Source organism: Canis lupus, chromosome 14, assembly GCF_048164855.1.
Source record: "Canis lupus baileyi chromosome 14, mCanLup2.hap1, whole genome shotgun sequence".
Lineage (NCBI taxonomy): Eukaryota > Metazoa > Chordata > Mammalia > Carnivora > Canidae > Canis > Canis lupus.
Window position 1 is genome coordinate 27458804 of NC_132851.1, and position 16876 is coordinate 27475679.

General features: G+C 43.5%; 1 long non-coding RNA gene across 1 annotated transcript; it reads left to right on the top strand.

The window, feature by feature from the left end:
- The first annotated feature begins 1124 nt into the window (after nt 1-1124).
- LOC140603407 (uncharacterized) lies at nt 1125-11680 on the top strand. Its single transcript, XR_012006388.1, has 3 exons — nt 1125-1491; nt 10775-11130; nt 11545-11680. It is a non-coding gene; the product is annotated as an uncharacterized lncRNA (long non-coding RNA).
- The last annotated feature ends 5196 nt before the right edge of the window (nt 11681-16876 follow it).

Below are 16876 nucleotides of genomic sequence, written 5' to 3' on the forward strand. Positions count from 1 at the left end.
AGTGGGATGAGTCTCTGCACAGGCGCCAAAATAGGGAATCAGATGTCCACGTATATCTCTTTTAAAGTTCTTTGGAAATAAGCGATTACAGCAGGGATTTCTCCCCCACCCCCCCCGTCTTAAACCGCCAAGTAGGAACCCAGAAAAGGAGGAAGTTAGTTCACATTCTTGCTTTCTTCTGCAGGCAAAAAAATCCACCAGCCTGTTCCCAAGGGCTCATTTTCCATCTCTGCTTGGCTCATCAGAGTGTGTTATGAGCCAGTACAAAGACCTTGAGGGAGGAATGCTGTCCAGAGCTCACCTTTTGTATTCCTGCTTTCCTTTATGTGAAATTGTGCCACCACCCTGCTCACCCAGGCCTGAGCTCTGCTTCTGCTCTCATGACGGGTGTGTTTATAGTGGACGGAGCAGGCTGGGCCACACAGGGAAGCTGCGGGGGGTGTCCAAGTTCACATGTCCTGCATTCCAGGCGAATGTTTTTGACATTGAGCAATGGAATGACTCTGCCAGGTTTAGGTCTGTCTGATTGGAATGCAACCGAAAAGGAAAGTCCCAGAGTGATTCAAATACTCACCTCCCCACAACCCCTGCTTGTTTTTTTTTTTTTTTAATTCCTTTTTAATTTTCCAATGACAAACTCTGCCCAGCACTCCTACCAACTCTCAGCACTTGTTGGTGCTGATAAGTGCAACTTCCCAACAGATAGGAATGCAAATCAGAATATTTTGTTGAGTCATGTGTACTCTGAGGCTCTTTCCCAAACATTGCATCAGACCCATAATTGGCAGCTCCCAGGACTCTGCTGGATGACACTGAATGTCCAGGAAAAGCTCGGTTCATTTCTCGAAAAAATGTATTCTCACTCTCTCCATCTGCCTGGTTGTAATATCCTGTTCTTGAGAAAGCTGAACCCCTGGAGGGAGCAAAGGCACAACGAGTTTTGTAGATAAGTTTGAAAAATATGACTATTGGCCTTTCCCACCCACTCTGGTCTCTTAGCAACAGGACAGCTGATGGTATCCACTAGGGAAAAAAAAAAAACACAGAACATGTGGGGGAGCCTGTCTGAATTCTTGCCTACAGTCTGATTTATTTAAACCTTCCTGCATTCTTAGGAGTGAAGACCCAAGAGTCACGTCATGCAAGCATTCCCCTGCCCTTCTTGTGACCTTTACAAATAAGCAGATAGCAGAAAATCTCAGAATGAGGTGGACATTCTTCCTCTGCAAGAATCTGCCTTATCTGAGACAGCCATTTCCTTCGATTTGGGGAGTAGCCATTTGAAAACTTGGGCACATTTATAGAGAGAGGCGGGCTGGGGGGCTGCTGGAAAGAGCACAGGGCTGGGGTGTCAGATGCCCTTGGTTCTAATGGTGACTGTTTTTCCTTCTCCATTGGACTCCAGCCATGAAACCCCTGGTGCACTCACCTCCACTCTGTGCTGGCTTTCTCATCTGCAAAGTAAGGAGACTGAATGGAATGTTCTCTAAGGTACCTTTCACTGCTGAGTGTATGGTGTGTGTGTGTGTGTGTGTGTGTATGTATGTGCGCATTTACAGAAAGTTTATATTATATCATGTATCCCTGTGATTCTCTCTCTTGAATTTTAGAATTACTTAATCATAGAACAAGAATTTTGAGGCCAGGCCTGTGTTCTTAAGCACTACCCTATACTATTGGGATATGCACACAGAGGGGCCATGCAGTTGGTATTCAAAGTTCTCTCTGGTGTTCTTTATACCTACATCTATTAATCTATGAGAAGACGCATAGTACTAAGGCATTAATACTCAGGGAGTTCTGGGTCCACATGTTTTCTCTACTTCTTATCAGTTGTGTGGCCTTAGCATTCCCAGCTGTGAAACAGGAATAACAAAGCCTATGAGAATTAGGCAAAATGATGTGTGTAAAATACCTGACACAGTCTAAAACCTCTACTGCATAGTTAAGTGCTCAATAAAAAGGGAAGCACTTAACTCCTCTTTTTATTGGGTTGAGATATTGAGTGATTATAGGTTCTCTGATGGGAGGGACTTGTCTTAATTATCATGTAACACCAACATATTTCATGACACCCAGAAAAAATTGCGTTTGCTGAGTTAAACAGATGCCACACACACACACACACACACACACACACACACACACACACACACACCCCAAATGGTGAATTTTATGACTTCATGTTGCCAGAACTTCTTCGTAGGGCTCTGCATTTAAGAACACTAAATCATAGCTAAGATAACCAATGGGATTTGGCTGTGATTGGCTGTTTCTTACACAACTTAAATGCTCTTCAGTCACTTTCAAAATACGAAGTTGTTCCTTTTTCTGGCTCTGACTCTTTCTGTGTCTCTTTCCTTTTTGTTGAGGACTTAATACATAGGAGGCACTTGGCCAGATGCTTTACATTCATTATTTCAGCTATCCTCATAGCAACTCTCTTGGAGAGGTTTTGTTATTCCCATTTCAAAGTGGAGGATCTTGAGGTTTAGAGAGTGTGAGTCATCCAAGACCATTGCTAAGACCTTAGCTGTTAAGAGATAGCATAAGAATTTACATTCAGATCCTTCTCACTATTAAAATGGGAGGGAGACTAGGGGAGAGATTAACTCATCTTTTGTCTTGATTACTGAGCCTACATGGGGCGGGGGGGGGGGGGGGGGGAAATGTCACCTACTCCATCTACTGCCTGATTAATATTAGGGAACTTTGGGTACTTACTGTGTTCCTGGCTATGCTAAGTCATTATACATCATCTTGTTTAGTGCCATTAACAACCCTAACGGGTAGATACTAATTATTCAACCTATGTATCAGAAGAGATCATTATTGAGGTGTAGATAGAGTAAGTAATAAGCCCAAGAAACCCAGGCTATAATTGGCACTGCTGGGAAATTAACTTAGCTAGTCTGACTCCAGAGTAAACTCTTCTCATGAGCCAACCTACTAATTTCATTAGTATCCACAAAGGAACATGGTCTCTGTTACTCTTGGGAGCATCATTACGGCTTATCTGTAGTTTCACCTCTGCTTTTTTTGGTGGTGTCCATCACCAATTTCCCCTGGTCTCTGAGAACAAACAGTGAACACTGAGAGTACGGAAACTATTGAACGGTAGGCCAATAAAGTTTCAACACTGAGAGACATCTTCAGTCTGCAGGGGTCATTTCTATCTATGGAGCATGACCTGTTTAGTGGGTTGTAAAAGCAACTTACCAGCTTGTGATCCATATTCCAAAAGTGAAATGAGTAGAATAGAAAACACAAAGAATATTGCACTCAGGGAGAAAGTTGTTTCAGTTACCTGTGTGTGTGTGTGTGTGTTCTGGGTCACTATGTAAAATGCATTTCTTATCGAGGGCTGTGTTTGTCCAAGTTTGAAAAGCATTAGATTCATTCAGTGTTTTTCAAATTTTGTTCCATGGCATCTATGGAGGCCTCAGACATCTTAGGAGAGATTGGGATGGGAGAAGTTGAGTAGAAAGAGTTCCAGGAACATCCCCTCTTCTGGCCAAAGTAGTCTCATGTTTATCTGGCTCTTGTGTTTGATTATTAATTGGTATCTCATATTTTTTTTAAAAAAGACTCTACTAAAAAAAAAAAAAAAGATTTGAAGAGCCACTGACTTACCTCATTGGATTTGTGTTGTATTGAGTAACGACACACTCTTGTGTGACTTCCTGTGTTAAGCAGGGGCCAGCTCTGTGCCTAGTACTGTGATGGTTGCCATAGAGGATCCAGCAGTGTTGGCCAATGTGATCATCACTGTCCTTAAATGCTTGTTATTACCAATCTGATAACAACCCACTGCTTACACCAGATACAATAAGGAAATACATGAAGACATTATTCACAATTTGGCCACTTCTTTACTAAGATATACAAAGAATTGTTACCAGAAGGGATACAGAAGGATCAAAGGTGGCTGAAGCAATGGAGTTGAAATGGGATATGAGGGATCATACTTTGGTTCAGATCAACAGCTTGAACACAAATGCAGTATGAGTTTGCTTGATTACGTTTCTTTCTTTCTTTCTTTCTTTCTTTCTTTCTTTCTTTCTTTCTTTCTCTCTCTTTCTCTCTTTCTTTCTTTCTTTCTTCTTTCTTTCTTTTTATAAATTTATTTTCTATTGGTGTTCAATTTGCCAACATATAGAATAGCACCCAGTGCTCATCCCGTCAAGTGCCCACCTCAGTGCCCGTCACCCAGTCACCCAGTCACCCCCAACGTTTCCTGATTTAGTGTCTGTGGTTGTTAAATGACTTCTACCTCTGCAAGTAACAGTGTAGCAGGGGCCAAGACTCAAGGTAAGCCTGAGTATATGCAATTCATTCATGGACAGATGGTACAAAGTATCTCCGTCAGGGAGATTGCAACCATGGCCAAAGCACTTTGCAGCTTTTCCCATGGAAGGCTTGAATCGATTTCCCTGGTTCTTGATTTGAATTGACCCCGTGATTGGCTTTGGTCAATAGAATATGACAGAAATGATGTGCCGTTTTGAACTTACTCCTCAACCACGTAGCCTCCATCCAAGAACTCTTCGACCCCTGATATAGACATGCAAATAGGTCCTGATTAACCTCCTGGAAGAAGGTAGACAGTGTGGAAAGAGAGCCCAGGTATCATAGCCAAGGCCATCTTAGACCAACCAACCTCTAGCTCATCTGCCGGCTGATAGCAAATAGTTGAGCAAGCACAGATGAACTCAACCATGCCCAGCCCAGACCAGAATAACTGTCTAGCTGACCCAAAATATTATAAACTAACTTTTGGAGTATTTTATTAGGCATCAAATCCTAACATATGCATACATCATCCTGCACTGGCAAATCCACACTAGAAGGCAATACCATGATCACATCTGCCTCAAGTATTAGCTAGAAATGTTAACAAACTAGAATATGTTCAGGGCACGATGAGGATAAGGGTTCTAAGAACCTACTGGAGAAGAAGTTAATGAAGCTGAAACTGGGAAGTAAGGATGTTTATAGGAACATGAGCTCTATATTTTGAGATTTGACATTAGTGGGAGAAGTAGGATGAATTCTTTGTAACTTCTGTGGTCAATTGAATAATTGGCTGTATCTATTCTTCCCATGGCCTTATGATAGGCAGAGAATACTTCTTTTTGAGTACTCTCTTTGACCTTGGGCTTGGACACATGACTTGATTTGGCCAATGAAATGTAGGCAGAAGTTACTTAGTGTCTGTGGCAGGCTCACTCTCCTGTATTTCTGTCATCACCATAATAACAGCATGTCCTATTTGGCCCACTGGTCCCAGAGGAGAGTGAGAGAGACACCTGGAGCAGAACCCCTTCTCCCCACCCTGCAGCAACAACAGAGCTTTTCCAGCCAGCCTATATATTTGTGGATGAGAAATTAATGCTTATTGTTACACGCTAAAAGGGACAAACACGGTGGGAGCTTTGAATGCCCACTAAAGTGTTGACCTTTGATTGAAACCTGTGTGCATTTGTTTTTCAACCTGGAACCCTCTTTCCTGTACATTCCACTCATTCCTGAAATGCCAGGGTAAGGCTGGTTTTCTCTAAGGGCAGTTTACCTGATTTTTCCAGCCTCCAGAGGCCAACCCATCTCTGGACTCTTCATCTTAGCTGTCTTATCTTTTTCCTTGAATTTCTTCCAGCCTGAGGTTGATGTTTTCCATGTGGCCAAATAGTGTTTCCTCAAATTAAGGAGCTTACTGCTCTGTAATGTGGCCTTATCTCTCTCTCTAAAACCAAAAGCTGGTTGAAGGTAAGAAACATGGCTCATTCATCCTGGTACCCCCTCGGTCTACCACAGTGCCTGGTACAGCTAGAGCCTCAGGAAATATTTCTTGAATGAATGGATGTGGATTTCTTTCATCTTGTTGGTGTAACTATAAACTCGTAAAAGGCAGCTGGTCCTTACATTCCCATAGTGCTCCAAAGCCTGTGCATTTATTCATTCAACAAATATTTGATGAATGAGTCCAACCCCAGCTTGTTAAACTCTAGGTCACCTGGCTCCTGTCATCTCTATGACATCATCTTGTGTAACTTCCCTTCACTGACCTGCTCAAACCATATTGGCTTTTCTCAGTTCTGTGAACCCTTAAAGCTCATTCCTACCTCCGGGCTTTTGCAGTCCCTCTGGCTGCAGTCACTTTTCCTTCATCTACTATGGCTTTCTCCTTCTTGTCATTCAGATCTCAGGTCACCTCCTGGGAGAATATTGAGGGTCCAATGCAAGGGTACTGCCTCTCTAGATCATATCTTCTGATCTTAATTTTTTGCATGACTTCATGACTCTTTTGATAATGACCTTCTTACCTCTCTCCCTCTCTCTCTTCCTTCCTTCCTTCTTTAATCAGCATGCTTATTTATTGATGGATTGTCTCTCTCAAGTAACAAAGTAAGCTTCATGACAACAGGTATCTTTTTGGTTTTACTCACAGTTGTATCCCTAATATCTGATAAATATATATGAGGGAATGTATGCATACATGCATGCATGCATGAATGAATGAATGAATGAATATGGGTCCAACACTCAGCTCTGCACTGTGAATACAGTGGGAAGAAAACAGACAAGGATCTTGCCTTCAAGTATTTTATAGTTTTTGCACAATGATCAATGTATACCTGCTACAGCAGAAAAACCAAACCAAACCAATAAACGACAAACACAAAACAGAACAGATGAGGGTGCATGTAGCTCAGTTCAAGTGCTTCAGCCTCAGCTCCTCTCTGTGGAATGAGGATAATAATACCTTGTTTGCAGGTTGGCTGGGAAGATTAAGTGAGATAACAAGTAGGCACCACGAAACATCATGCCTGGTGTGCGACTGGTGTTCTGAGAATGATCTCTTCCCCGTCACCAACCCCATTCTTCTCAGATGAGTGCAATCAAGCATACTAAGGAAGCTCATTGGCCTACCCATCTGATCCACTCCAGAGAAGCAAACTTCAATTCCGAGTATGGCTCCTGGGTTTAAATCCGGTTATGAAAGTGTTTCTGTCGCAGGTTCTTCCAGAGTGTTAATAGTGGAGGTAGAGTGATAGCGGTTCATTTGTGCACCATGAGCTTTGATTCTTTTGAAGCTGCCCTGTGGCCCGGGAGGGAGGTCTGGGGAGCTGCTGTTCTTGCACTGTGTGGTGGGGGAGCTACGTGATAATTGGCTGCAAACCACAGCAAAAGCATGAAGAATCAGGGAATGCTACCGACAGTGTGGGTCTTCTGTGGAGGGACAGTTGATAACCACCGGGGTTGCCAGACTGTCATTGATGGAGAGTCAGACTTTCGTTTCAATCTTGGCAAAAAAATAAAAAAATAAAAACAGCCAACAACCTAGCAGTCATTTGCATGCTAGCTGCTGGCAGCCAGTTCCTGAATAGCACTGTTCTGTTCTGGACCCTTAAATAGGTCTCGTTCTATACTAATATCCAAAACAATTGTGGTAGTGTGACAGAGCTGTGCTCAGGTCTCAAGGTGGTGCTTTCGGGAGACTGGGTAGTCGAGTGTCTTGGGAGCCAGATCCCACAGAGGCACTGGAGGTGGGGCCAGTTTGACCAGCAAAGGGGCAAGGGCAGGACCATTACACAACAGAGTTCCCAGAGTTAACTCATATGTGTGTCTAATCTGACCGCCCCTCCCCGCTCCACCTACACAGATGTGCCCTTTAAATATTTATTTGCCCACCTTTGCTGCGTTGTGGTAGACTTTGTCTCAAAAGTCAGCTTGATCCCTTTGAAGGTGTTTACTAATTAGATCAGGCTGGGAAGTTAGGCAACTGCAGATAAATTGATCCCGTGTAAGGTAGCTCCTGGGCATGAGACCCCTAGACAGCCTCAGGGAGGTCAGCTGCAGCTCCCCACTTTCTTTGTTTATTGGAGGAAGTCCTAATGATCGCCCAATTAAGCTGAATGGCTTTGCCTCTGTTTCTGCCATTAGCCGCCCCCCTCCCCCCTAAAACAAGTGGAAAGGCAGACATCAGAGTGGCTAAATGCTCTTAGCAAGCACGATCCGTTGTGCGCTGGGCTCACTTTGACATAATCCACATGAAATTCTTGCTCAGTGACACAGCATCTGGGCCGGAGGTATTGACTTGCATCTGAGCTTGGCTTGAAAGGGATAGTACCGCAGCAGTAATTCCAGTTCAGTAGACCCGCAGGTCACTGCCCTCAAATATTTAAACATAATATTTGCTTCAGGAGAATCCGGGCACGTGCATGAGCGTATGTGCGTGGGACCTGTGTGTGTACGCTTGGGTGTATACATCCAGCTGATAGAACTTCAGAAGAGGCGAAGCATAAAGGGAGGGGGAGACCTTTATTATCCTGGGTCTGAAGGCAGCCTCAGGCAGGTTCATCTGATGGCCTTCAGCCACCTTGGCTATTGTCACTGTTCTGATAGGTGGGGAGAGAGAGAGAGAGAGAGAGAGAGAGAGAACGAGAGCTGATGGTGGCTGCAGGGAATGTCTGTCTTAGGTCTCAGAGTATCTCCTTAGAGATTAGTGCTTCAAGGGTCTTTGCTCATTCCAAGGGTAAGGCCAAGTGCTTCCTGCTACATGGAGCCCCCTGGGAGAGCCTGAGAGCATGCTGGGAGGGATGCCTACCCTGTCAGCCTTTGACAAAGCTGTAGGTGTCCTTGGGCTGTGCCTGGCACAGCCCTGCTCTCCCCGGCACAGCCAAGAGCTCTTCTCTCTGATTCTGTGAATCCCTGTTTGCATGTCTGCAATGGTCCATAACTAAGACTGTTAATATGTTACCCCCAGGCTGGGAGGACCTTAGCCTTGTAACCTAGAACCAGAATCCACGCCTGGGTCTGCAACGTGTACCAGATGACCAAGCAGACACATCTCACTGGGAGGTTTCTTCTTGATATTACTAGAGAATGCAGCCTCTCTCAATAAAATGGAGAACAAGTCCCCCCAGTTAGCATCGGACATAGAACCTGGGGGTGGCAGGTGTCAAAGGACAGGGCCAGTCGTGTCAGCGTCTGCCTGTCCCTGGGAGGTTGGACTTTCCCTCTGGGGAGGGCGCCTTGCTTTTTAATCCTTCTGCCACTGTCACGCTGGCCTCCAGCTTCCCAATTTAACACTTTGGCCTTAATGTGGATAAAGCCCCCTTCCTGTGTTTCTGTCATTTTGGGAGCAGATCTTAGGAATTAGAACCTCTAGGGACAACCCCCCTGAATCTGAGTCCCATCCCCCGCCCCCATGAAGAAGCTGTGTGACCTTGGGAGGGCTACTCATCTCTATGTAGATCCTCTTCAGCTCCCTTAACAGTAAAGTGCGAGTGAAACGGTATTTCTTGAGGTTGTCCTGAGGACTTAATGAGAGTCGAAGCAGAGGCCTGAAGAGAGTGTCTGGCTCAGCATAAATGCTCAGGATTGTTAGCTCTTTCTTCCTGCAACAGGAATATGCTCTTTGCCATCTCGCGCAGCTGTGGGGTGGATTGGAGATAATGGATACAAAGTGCCTGGCCCCTAAATGGTGGTTACTGCTATCATCATTACTGGCTCCCTCGAACAGATCAAAATGTAGAAAAGATTTTAAAACTTCTTAAGGGATTGCACAAAGAAAATGACCCAGAAATTCAGCTTTGACCTTGACATCGCTTCCCTTAACTGGTTCACTCTGAAGGATTATAGATCTCATAGACTTTCAAGGAGATTACCAGGGAACAAAAGACCAGAGAAGGGAATCTCTGTTTTTAATGCTTAACTGCTAAAATCCAACACCCCCGCCCCAGGAACTGACCACAGCAGGGATTTTCCACTTTGGAAAAGACCTTCTCCCTTCTCAGGTCTTCACCTTTGCCTAACTTGAGAAATGCCTAATTTTAAGGCATTAAGCCACCACCGTAGTAGTAATTATACACCAAACCATCCCCGTACCAGCATGTTATGGGATTTATGATGTTTGTAATGCATGCATTTGTGAATATATGACCATATTAATATGTTCTATTTTTGAACAAAAATGTAATACTATCTCCAGCTACAGTGTTCTGATCTTCTTTTCTCTACTTAATAATATATCACAAATTTCCTGCCAGATCAATATAAATTGTGTTTCTAATGTTTCGTCATTATAAACAACACCGTGATGAACATCCTTATACTTTAACAGTTTTACACCTAATTGTGAACATAGAATAAATCACTAGTAGTGGCATTTCTGGTTTACAGGGCATGCACTTTTTGAGGCATTTGATAAATTTTGCCTGCCTCGTTATCGCTTAAAAGGCTTTACCAAGTTGTTCCCAAAATAATCAGTGACAACGCTAACTTTTTTTTTTTTTTTTTTAACTTCTTGGTATGGGTAAGAAAGGATAATTTAGGCACACTTAAGCAAGGGCAAAGAGAAGAATCTGCTGGAAGCCGACTTCCCTGGGGGCTCTAGCTACCAGAGGGCTGAGGAGAGCAATGTCCCTGATGTCTTTCCCCTGTTCCATGTGTGCCAGGGCTCTGCTCCATAATATGGGGTCACTCCTGTCTACAGGAGTTTTTGTACATCCCAGTAACACTGGATTCTGGCTTCAGAAAGAAGCCATTTCTCTTAGGGAGAAAGCTTAGGTAGTGGTGTTGGTGGGGGCCCAGAAAAAAGGCAGAAGGTGGCCCAGGTGAAGAGCTATCACCTTGTGAGCTTTTAGTGAGGTGTCACCATCTGTGGTGGCTTAAAACTCAAAACACATTTTTCAGGTGACAATCTCTAAGAAGTCACTAGTTATGTTGGAGGCTAACTCTGGATCATTCCTCCTCATTCCTCCCTTGTCAGTGGAACTCAGTGAGGCTGAATGAATCACAATGAAGAAGCAAAACTTGTTGGGGCTTCCCAGAGAGGAATCTGGCCAACTTTCCTGATGAAGCTTTATGAGAGAGGTGAGTGCAACCGCTGATCTTTACCAAGGTGACTGTGGCTCGGAGTTTTTATACTCCGCCGTGCTTTGTAAAGCTTTTATGAAATCTCTGTCATCCCCTTGGTGGGTCCTGTGTCATGAAGAAGGATGCTGAGCATAAGGAATATGCCCTCTATGACGTCGTCCAGGGAGACGTCCTTCCTGGGAGATCTCAGCACTTTTTGGCTCTTGTCAAGAAACCAAATTGCTGAAACCAAGCGACTTGTTCCCAGTGGTAAGATCTTGTTTGGTGAGAAGGGTGTAGCTTTATGTAATTCTGGGGCTTATTGGCTTGGGTGAGAGCTCCCTGGCATCTGCTGGAATTTGTAAGTGATGATGCAGGGAGCAAAATGGGGAAGGCAGGCATTTGCCGACCTAACACAGACTTGTTAAAAAAAAAATGCCAACTACATGTATGCGGCCTCTCTGCATTAAAAAGAAAATATATGCTGTTATGAGAGAAAACGGATTATTATTCACTGCTAGTCCTTTTAGGTAAACATATAAACATAAACTTACAGCAAAGAGAAACATTTAGCAGAGGTTCATGCAGCCCCACCACGTATTTCCCGAACATCTACCAGTGGGACTTCTTAGGTCTGCACTTTTTTCTATATTTTTCTTTCTGTTTTGCCATATGGGATCATAGAAAACAACAAAAACAAACAAACAAACAAAAAACAAGAAGATTTACATTTGAAATACCTGGAGTCAAGTCACTGTGAGATGCTGGCCTTCTCTGAGCCTCACTTTTCTCATCAGCAAAATGGACATAATACCACCTGCTTTTCTGTGTTTGTTCATTCACAGGTAAGATGAATATCAAATAGCTAGTAAGCAAAATGATTACGCTTTGGCTCTGAAATTTAACATGTGTTAGTTTTTAATATGTTTGCTTTCTGTTTTAAGAATTCCTCTCCTTAAAAAAAAAAAAAAAAACGAAAAAAAAAAAAAAAGAAAGAAAAATTATTCCTCTCCTTTTTCTCTCCTGACTCAATGTCTGGACTTCTGGAGACATGCATAAGCATCTTTAGCTCCTCTGGTAGATTTACGGAGTCTTGAATTTGGAGGATTCAAAGTGGAAGATTGTTTCCCCTCTGTTCTCAGTGCAAACTACCAATCAGAAAATAGTGCTGGAATTAGAATAATCTTTTCTTTTTATGATGTCTTTTTCATTGTCTCCAAGCTTTATGTGGCTTTTCTATTTCTATCTGTATCATCCTGACTGCCAGTGGGATAGGTTTCTAATCAGTGTCCTTGATTTGTTTTCTTTCCTTGCCAGCCCATCCTATACATAGTATTCATTCATTCCCTCACTTAGCAAACATGTATCAAATATCAGATGATTTCCAAGAACTATAGTGGGTGCTGGACATGTGCCTAGGTAGCTCAAATACCTCCCTCATATTTGATGCTTTTATTCATTTATTTTTTAAAGATTTTATTTATTTATTCATGAGAGACCCTGAGAGAGAGGGGCAGAGACACAGGCAGAGGGAGAAGCAGGCTCCCTGAGGAGAGAGACCTATGTGGGACTCTATCCTAGGACCCCGGGATCACAACCTGAGCTGAAGGCAGATGTTCAACCACTGTGCCACCCAGGTGTCCCTCGATACTTTTAATATAAATATCAAGCCCCTTGACTTAGAATTCAAAATCCCTGCATATATCTGTTTTAGCCTGCTTTTTAATTCTCTCTCTCACTACATTATATTGTCAACTCTCCACTCTAAATTGGGCTAATCTCATGGTCTCTGTGCCTTTGAGGATGTCATTCTCCCTTCCAGATATAGTGTCCTGTCTCTATGTTTTATTTGTCCAAACCTAACATTCAGTGGTGAGCTAACAAGTTAGTTCTTTTGTGAAATTCTTCTGACTATCCTTCCTTAGGACCCTTGTCACTTAATGTCTGAGGCCATATAATTCGAATTGCTGCAGAGCTTTTCAAGCATACAGAAAGAGAATCAGATTTCAAGGTGCTTGAATGAAAACAAAGAAATACCTTGGCTTACCTGTTCTTGCATGCTCCATAGGACCTAACATCACAGTGTCCCGCTCAACAAACACTTTCCCATTTGCTATTTTAGCCATATAATAAAACTTAAAAACTGGAAATAATGCACTGTTGGAATTATCCAAGTAGCCGATTGCTTTCCTCTCATTTTGGAGGATGCCTTCAGATGCCAACTTCGTTCAAACCCTTATCAACAATGTTCTCTCCAACCTGGGGGCTATGGACTCTTCATCTTTCTTCCATCAAAGTCCTTCTGCTATGGAAATACAGGGTTACCGGGTCTAGCCAGGAGATCAGAGTATTAGGTGGTAGAAAGAGCTGCTGCTTTGCTTAGATATTTAGATCTGAGTTAGAATTCTAACTGCAAGCTGAGCATCCCTGGAACATCTTGCCTCTCTGAGCCTCAGGTTCCTTATCTGTCAAATAGAGTACATAAAACCCCTTGCAGGGGCAGTTGTGAAAATTAAATGTGATAATATATGCCTGTAGCACTAATTACCTTGTTCAAGTCACACAAGGTGCTTATTAAATTATAGATGTGACTGATCTTTACCATCGAAGCTAGACTGGTCCACATCTTTGCAAGAACCACTGGATTTATAAGGCTGCATCCCAATCCTGTGTGTGGTGGGCTCTCATAGACTTCATTTTGGGAGCTGGCCATATCCAACCTCCTCCATTGCTGGTACAGACTCTCTTTTATTATAGTCTTGTTGGATGCTACTTGTGGCAGTAGCATCCACCTGCCACAGATGTCAGAGAGTTTAGGCTCACCCCCCATCCCTAGGCTGCCAGGGCTGAGCATATGTCCAGGCCTTGGTCCATTGGATACCTCTGCAATCTTGCCTCTCAGATTTGGGATCCTGGCTGTATGACTTTTGCTTCTGGGATTTTTGAAGTCTGAGTGTATATCCAAAGCTAAAGGGTCACTTAGAATTCATTCACAGCTAAGGCAGCTTTGATAGTGGCATTCAGATGCATTTCTCCTTCCTACAAGATCATTGTTGAGCTTCCTCCTCCTTATTCATCCAGGCCACTATGGTTCTTGTTCTCTAAGTTGTTGTCAGCCTCATCAGCTTCCAGTAAATCACTACCTGACCCTCCCCACCCCCAGTTTTTCTCCATATGTACCTCGAAACCAAGAACTGAGAGTGACATTTTGTGTACCTCGGGTGCTTCATTTAGTGACCAACACTCCATGGTGCTTTGATCCCATCCCCATGATGGCTGGTTGGGATCTTCTGCTGCCCTCATCTTGGTAGCTTGGCTTCTATTGTTTACTTTCTGAGACCTGGAAATAGAGAGAATGTTGAGCTGCTGTCGAGCTCAGCCACTGGTTTTCGATCATTCCCCTTCTGTATTCACAGAGTGGCACCTCTCACCTTGAATTGTTACTATTTTTCAATCTTTTAGTCCTACTAAGAAGGGTGGCTCTGCCAAGGAAACTCTGCACCTTTTCTTTCAACACCCAAAGTTGTTTTCAGGAGACATGGGTTCTCATTTTGCCTTTGCTGTTGATCATCAACAATTCACCTCTTTGTCCTTTGTAAGCCAGTTCACCTCTTTGTCCTTTGGTCTTCTTCCCTATAAACTGGACTCAGTAGCAGCTGGAGGGGCATTGCGTGGCAGAAATAAAATGATTGTCACGTTGGGATCTTTGTAAAGCAAGACTGATGTGGTAATAATCACCACATGGTGTTATGAATATTTTTCATGATGGCAGTGATAATAAAATCAATGGCAAGAATATTAGGAAGGACTGGGTGGCTTTGATTATTAATGGCTGATAACTGTGCATCGATTGGCAGTGGGGGCTGGGGGTTACCATTTTTTTTAATCAAGCAGTGACCTCTTCTGGGGAATGAAAGAGGCCAGCAGAGCTTCAGCACTAGGGGACCCTTACACATCTGCACCAAGACAAGCAATGATAGGGCAGATGGTCCCCAGGGGAGAAACTCTCAGAGTAGATGTTTGCCCTGTGCAACCAGATGGAAAACAAAAACAAATGAACTGAAACTGAAAATCATTTGCTCAGGAGCCCTCCCTGAGAGAGCTATCATAGACATAGCTGGTGAAACTTTGGGGACCCATTCCATGCCTAGTGGTAAGGCCCTGGTCAGGCAACCTACCCAGATCCAGAGATCCAAGACGAGCCTTTAGGGAGAATGGCCCCAAAAATGTCCAGGTGGGAAATGTATTTTTATGTATTCCTACTTGGAAGAGAAAAGAAAGGCTACTTCAGATGCACAGAGCAAGGTTGATAGTGATGTCTAGTAGAACAAGTGGCTTTTGCTCCTGGTCCCTCTTTGGGGGCAGGAAAGGGGCAAGCTCTTCTTATGGTCTTGCCAGTAGGACTGGGAGTAAGAAAAACCAGAAGAATATTTATTATTGTTGTTGTTGTTTTTCTCCACCCAATGTCGCTATATTCATCTGTTGCTTCAGACTCTTGGAAGGAGAAAGAAGAACCTCCAGTAAGCCTTCTTGGTGACTCTAGCTACTACTGTATTCCTCTTTTCTGTGTACCTCTGGGACTTAAGTTGGGTCAGATCATGGGGCATTGATCAGATCTGGTCTGTGTTGGCTGTTCTGTGTCTCAAATTCCACATGGCTTCCACTTAAATTCATGGGCAGCAAGGTGCAGGTTGATGGAAATCCTATTATCCTACCCCTTGTTAAATGGGATCAGAAGAACCTGACTCAGAGAGGAGAATAGGTTTACTCCAGTCCGGAAATAGAAGGACAGGGCTCAGATTAGACCTGGGTCCTCCAACCAGTCATGCCTCTCCCACCTCCCTCCAACCACCCCTCTGCATATGAATCGACTAGTTATATTAATAATGCCTGAGTACTAGTTGGCTAATAATATGGCAGCTACAATTTGTTAGGCAACGACTGCATGCTAGTCTCTGTTCATTTATTTAGCAAAGATTTATTGACTACAATGTGCTGGACACTGGAGATGTAACAGAAAGGAAAAAATTATAAGCTCAGCCATTGCCAGCGATCTCATCAACAGATATAATGAAAGCTGCAATCTCTGAAGGCTGGGGATCAGATGCTGTAGGAAGCTGCAATGATAACGAGGAGCTCGTAGTTCGGGGACAGCTTCTCTAAGAAATTTGCCATTCTACTCATCTAGTAGTTTAGGCCTAATACCTCATAGCCATCCTGGCCCCCTCTTATTTGCTTACACCTTACATCCTCTCCACCAGCAAATCTGGTTGGCTCTGCATCTGAAATATGTTCAGAATCTATCCATGTCTCACCATCTTAGTGCCATCCCTCTTTGTCCAAACACCCTCAGTCTCTTGTGTATATTGCTGGGACGTGATCTCCCAAGATGGACAGGGACATCTGGGTGGCTCAGTGGTTGAATGTCTGCCTTTGGCTCAGAGCGTGATCCCAGGGTCCTGGGGTTGAGTCCTGCATCAGGCTCACTGCAGAGAGCCTCCTTCTCCCTCTGCCTCTGTTTCTGCCCCTCTCTCTGTGTCTCTCATGAATTAGAAAATAAAAATTACATTCAGACAATTCTGGGTCATAAATTTGTCTAAATCTTGTACAGCAGAACTTTTCAGAGATTTTCATGTTCTAATCAGTATAATAAATTTCCAACAATAGAATACAGTACGTAACATATTGCAGATATACTTGACCACAGAATTTTTTCTCTTATATAACTGCTATTCCATAAAATACACTCTGGATAACTCAGAAAATGTCTGTGAAAATATATCATATAAAGCATTATTATTACCTTACATGATGCGGGACAGAGCCGCTCACAGCAGCTTTGCTGAACTGGGGTTCAGGGTGAGGTTTAGCTAGAGTGAGCTGCTTCTGAGCTGTGTGGCTTTGGGTGATTTATTTCATCTTTCTGAGCCTGGTTTCCTCATCTGCAAAATGCAGATAATAATTCCTGTCCTGTCAACTTTGCCAGGCCACTGGGAGATTCCAATGAGATAATGGA